The sequence below is a fragment of the Amblyraja radiata genome, chromosome 33, assembly GCF_010909765.2.
Source record: "Amblyraja radiata isolate CabotCenter1 chromosome 33, sAmbRad1.1.pri, whole genome shotgun sequence".
NCBI classification, from domain to species: domain Eukaryota; kingdom Metazoa; phylum Chordata; class Chondrichthyes; order Rajiformes; family Rajidae; genus Amblyraja; species Amblyraja radiata.
Window position 1 is genome coordinate 11,171,395 of NC_045988.1, and position 6,000 is coordinate 11,177,394.

Here is a 6,000-nt window from a genome sequence, read left to right on the forward strand (position 1 = left end):
CATATTGTACCCTCGTTATAATTTATTTTCCTTCTAAAGCAGCCCCAGTGATTTTCACCCAGCCGAGTGCTTGATGGAGTGGATGGGGCAGCGTAATGAATCTCAGCAAGACTGTCTAAGACCATTAATAAGCTTACTTGGCCTGATTTAGAGTCTCTGTGTAATCTTTAACTGCCTGTCGGTGCCCTTGCAATCACCCTTGGGTAGTGTTCTTACAAACATCTCAGTGTCTGAATCAATCTACAGCATGTTCAAAGACTGTGAGCAAAGGGAATGAGCAGCTATTTGTTCATTACATGATTAAGAAAGAAGGGACTACATCCTAAAAAATCAATGTATTCTACTGAGAGGTGCACAATATCCAGATCACTAAGATTGTCTTTCTTAATTGTATTTTCTTTTTAAAATATTGTGCCTTTGTTACATTAGATTTGAATAATCCAAGGTCTTCAACTTTTCCTCCCTTTTCCTCCCTCCATAAACACAGCTCTCTGTAACTTAATTCCCATCAAACAATCATCCCTTTTTTAAATTATCAAAAAAATTAATCAATTATTAAAAATAATATTTACAATACAATTAAAAAAAACAGAACCCACCACCATAATACAAGACAAAGAAATATACTAAGTAAACTATTATACAACTATGTTACAATCCTTGTCATGGATGCATTCAACCCCTCGCAGTCCTTTACATCGGTGAGATCAAGCGTAGACAAGGTGGCGGTTTCGGCGAACACGGGCTCAGTTCCCCAAGGGCTACATGATCTCCCGGATGTTAACCATTGTAACTCTGCTTCTCATTCCAATACTGGGCCTCCTCCATTGCCAGAGTGAGGCCACACACAAACTGGAGGAACAGCTCTTCATGTTCCACTTGGGTAGCTTACAACCTAACGATATGAACATTGAATTATCCAGTTTTAGGTAACAACCACCCCTCTCTTCCCTGTGCCTCATCTGGATTTTCACCAATGTTTCCCCTTCCCCCCCCTCACCCTGTTCACCTATATTCATTTCTGTGGTTTCACAATTTGCTATTCTTTCCTTAGCTCGTATTATGTCTTTTCATCTCTTGCCTTTAACCAACCATTGACCTATCACATCCTCTCCTTATTTGTATCCACCTATCACTTGTCCTATCCCCTCTTCTCATGCCTTTACTACAATCAGTCTGAAGGAAGATCCTGACCCAAAACATCGCCTATCCATGTTCTCCAGAGATGCTGTCTGATCTGCTGAGTTCCTCCAGCATGCCAACGCCTCTACTTCCTTGGAAAGCATATAGCCCTGTCCCACTGTACCAGTTCATTCCAAGAACTCTCCTGAGTTTGCCCTGATTCGAACTCGGAGATTTACGGTAATGGCCTCTCGTCGGTACTCGTGGCTCTCGTGGACATTTTTCAACACGTTGAAAAATCTTCACGAGTCTTCCCGTGCTTACCTGCCGTTAGCGAGTCTTCCCGAGTACCTGCCGGTAGCGTTACGAGCCGCTAAGTGACGTCCCCGAGCTCCGACGTACCCGCTACGTTCATTCTCCGTGCTTACCACGAGTTGGATTTTTTTTTAACTCGGGAGAGCTCTTGGAATGAACTCGCACCGTGGGACAGGGCTTTTAGGAAGTTCGACATGTCCCAAAAACTCTCACCAATTTCTACAGATGCGCCGTCGAAAGCAATTGATCAGAATGCATCACAGCTTGGTTTGGGAACAGCTCCATCTAAGACCACGAAAAATTGCTACGAATTGTGGGCGCAGCCCAGACCATCACACAAACCAACCTCTCTTCCATTGACTCCATTTATACCTCACGCTGCCTCAGCAAGGCCAGCAGCATAATCAAAGACAAGTCTCATCCTGGCTACTCCTTCTCCCCATTCCCATCGGGCAAAAGCTATACTAGTGTGAAAACGCACACCTCCAGATTCAGGGAACATTTCTTCCCAGCTGTAATCAGGCAACTGAACCATCCTACCACAACTCGAGAGCAGTCCTGAACTACCTCATTGGTGCCCCTCGGACTATCTTTATTAATCGGACTTTACAATAAACTAAACTGAACCGCAACACCGTTTGTCTTTTTATTTAACCAGCATCTGCAGTTCCTCGTGTCTCCATAATTATCATTAACTCATCCTGTACAACACACAGTAAGGTATCATCATACAAAGGAGCATTGAACATATTTGTATAATTAATAAATAAAAGAATAAGCATGCTTAAAATGTAATTATAAATGCAAATGCCTCCTTGAAAAATCCTTATCCTTTGTGAAAAGGATGCAAATTAATTGTGAATGGCTGAGGCACTGACAAACAATTATGTCTTGCATCAAAAATGAGTCTTTATCCACACCCTGAGCCAAATACTCTATCAATATCCCCACGTGTTTACCTGTGTAAATATTTCATGCACTCAGATAGACTAGAAAAACTTCATGCACTCAGATAGTCTGGGGCAATTATTGTCCCTGACAATATTTATCATTTAGTCACCATCAGTGGGAAGAAAAGGCGTCTAATCATCATCACATTAGTGTTTTTGGAGTTTCCTACACACACACACACACACACACACATAAACACACATTGAAACAGTTAAATGCTTTTTTTTTTTTTTTTTTTTTTATATTTTATTTTATTAGAAGTAAGTACAGTCATATGGCACCAAAGTGCCTAATATATATTTTCATAATACATTTTATGTACAACTTCTTTTTTTTTTTTTTGTTACACTGAAAAAAGATTAGAATAAGAAAAAGAAGTTAGATAGTAAAGGATAGAAAGATGTGAAATATATAGTGTGTGAAAAAAGAAAACGAGTAAATGAAAAAAGTTGAGAGAGAGAATAGAGAGAAAAAAAGAAAAAAAAAAAAAAAGAGGAGATCATTATTTATAGTCTTGACCAACCCTCGTCCAGTCCTGAAACAGTTATTTTTTACAATTGTGTTGCACCATATGATTCCAAAAAAACGACGAATGGAGACCAACTCGTTATGAATTGGTCTGATTTATCCATTAGGAGGAATCGCATTTCCTCAAGATGAGCGGTGTCCAACATACTTGCAATCCACATTTTAAGCGTTGGTATTGATGTACCTTTCCAAAATTTAAGAATTAATTTTTTTGCTATTATTAAACCATAGTTAAGGAATAGATTTTGAGATGTGTTCAATTTATTCCCATCTTCCATTACGCCAAATATAATCATTTCAGTATTAGGTTCCATTCTTGTCTTGAATAATTTTGTAAATATTTCAAAAATATCATTCCAGAATCTATAAAGTTTTATGCAGGAGACTAAGGAGTGTGTTATAGTTGCCTTTTGGGCTAGACATTTATCACAAGTGGCGGATATATTTGGATAAAATTTGTTCAATCTTGTTTTTGAGTAATATAATCTATGTACAATTTTAAATTGAATTAAATTATGTCTTACATTAATTGAACATTTGTGAATATATATCAGGTATTTTTCCCATTTAACCTTCGTAATTTTTATCATTAGTTCCCGTTCCCACTCTTCTCTAAGTACCTCTGTCGATGGTAGGTCTATATTTAGAATACTATTATATAAATATGATATTAATTTTTGTGAGTCAGCTTCAATATTCATTGCCTCTTCCAATAAGTCAGGAGTTACTTTTTGATATCCTTGTATATATTTTTTCACGAAATCGCAAATCTGAAGATATTTAAAATATTGGTTGTTTTTCAATTTAAATTTTAATTGTAATTGTTGGAATGATAGTAAGTTTCCCATTTCATACATATCCCCGATCCTTCTAATTCCGAGACTTTCCCATTGGTTATATGTCTTATCAATAAGAGATGGTTTAAATAAAGGGTTATTCGCTATTGGCATTAACAGTGATAGATTTCTTAATTTTAAAGATAATTTTATTTGTTTCCAAATTCTTATTGTACCATATATAATTGGGTTCTTCTTATATATTGTGTTATTCAGTTTTTTTGGGGAGAAGAGGATCGTTCCTATATTACTAGGATGGCAATCCTCCTTCTCCATTTTTATCCATTCTGTCTGTTGGGTAGCACTATCCAACCAATAAATCATATTCTTAATATGCACTGCCCAGTAATAATACATAAAATTCGGAAGTGAAAGTCCCCCGACCTCTTTTGGTTTACATAAATGTTTTTTTGTGATTCTATGTGATCTATAGTCCCAAATATAATTAGTAATATTAGAGTCTAATTTTTTAAAAAAGTATTTTGGTATATATACCGGTATAGATTGAAATAGGTATAATAATTGTGGTAGGAAGATCATTTTTATTGCATTTATTCTACCTAATAATGATAAGGGAAGTGTTTTCCAAAATTTAATCAACGTATTAAGTTTATTTAATAAAGGCATGAAATTAGCATTGAATAATGCTTTATATTTTCTAGTAATCTGAATACCCAAATATTTAAATTTTTCTGTTGCGATTTTAAAGGGGAACTTCAGTAAGTGTGTAGGTTCTTGAGGTTTTAATGTCATGATTTCACTTTTATTCCAGTTTATTCTATATCCAGAAAAAGACCCAAATTCCTCTATTAAGTTTAATAAATTTGGTATGCTCGTTTGTGACTTTGTAATATATAAAAGTATATCGTCTGCATATAATGAGATTTTATTCTTTGAGTCTCTGGTATTATAGCCCTGAATATTCGGATGAATTCTTATACTTTCAGCCAGGGGTTCTATCATAAGGGCAAATAGCAGGGGTGATAGTGCACATCCCTGCCTATTACCCCTTGATAGTTGAAATTTTTGAGATAACATGTTATTAGTTAAAATTCTTGCCATCGGTTTATCATATAATAATTTTACCCATCTTATAAAATTCTCTCCCATATTAAATTTTTGTAGTACTTTATATAAGTATTGCCACTCTACCTGATCAAATGCTTTCTCTGCATCCAAAGAAATAATTGATATATCTTCTTCCTCTACTTTATGCGAGTACATTATATTAAACAGACGTCTCAGATTATTAAATGAGTGTCTTTTAGGTATAAACCCCGTTTGATCAGGGTTTATCAATTTACTAATATATTTGCTTAATCTTCTTGATAAAATCTTTGCTAAAATTTTCTGATCTGTATTTAAAAGTGATATAGCTCTGTACGAGCCCGGATCTTCTAAATCTTTATCTTTTTTGGAATAAGTGTAATAGTTGATTCTGTTAGTGTTTCAGGTAGTTTGTTTTCTTTAAAAGCATGGGAGTATAAATTAAATAAATAAGGGGTTGTTATCTCCTGAAATTTTTTATAAAATTCATTATTAAAACCATCTGGTCCCGGTGTCTTACCATTTTTCAGCGATTTTATTGTTTCACCTATTTCTTTGATTGTAATTTGAGCTCCTAATTCCTCTTGTTCCAAAAGGTCCAGTATTGGAAGATTACAATTATCTAGAAAAATTTTTATTTTACTATCTTCTCTTTTAATTTTAGATGTATATAAGTTTTGATAAAATTGGGCAAATCTATTATTAATATCTTTAGGTAGTATTAGTAATTCTCCTTTCTCTGATTTAATTTTGGTTATAGTATTTTCCTTTTCTTGTTTTTTCAATTGGCGAGCTAAAAGCTTATGTGGTTTGTCACCAAACTCAAAATGTTCCTGTTTTGTCATTTGGAATAGTCTTATTACCCTTGCCGATAAAATTCGATTAAGTTTAAATTTCAGTAATATTATCTTATTGTGTTTATCTGTCGTGGAATCTTTGGCATTATCCATCTCTAACTGTCTGATTTCTTGTTCTAACAACAATTGTTCTGTCTTATTCTTTTTATTTTGAAAACTTTGATATGAAATTATAATTCCTCTCATAAATGCCTTAAAAGTTTCCCATAGTAAAGAAGGCAAAGTACCTGGTATATCATTTGTATCGAAAAAAAGTTCCATTTGTTGTTTTAAATATTGATAGCCTTGCACATCATTTAAAATATGTGTATTAAACCTCCAAAAAAAATTTTTGCCCGGCATTC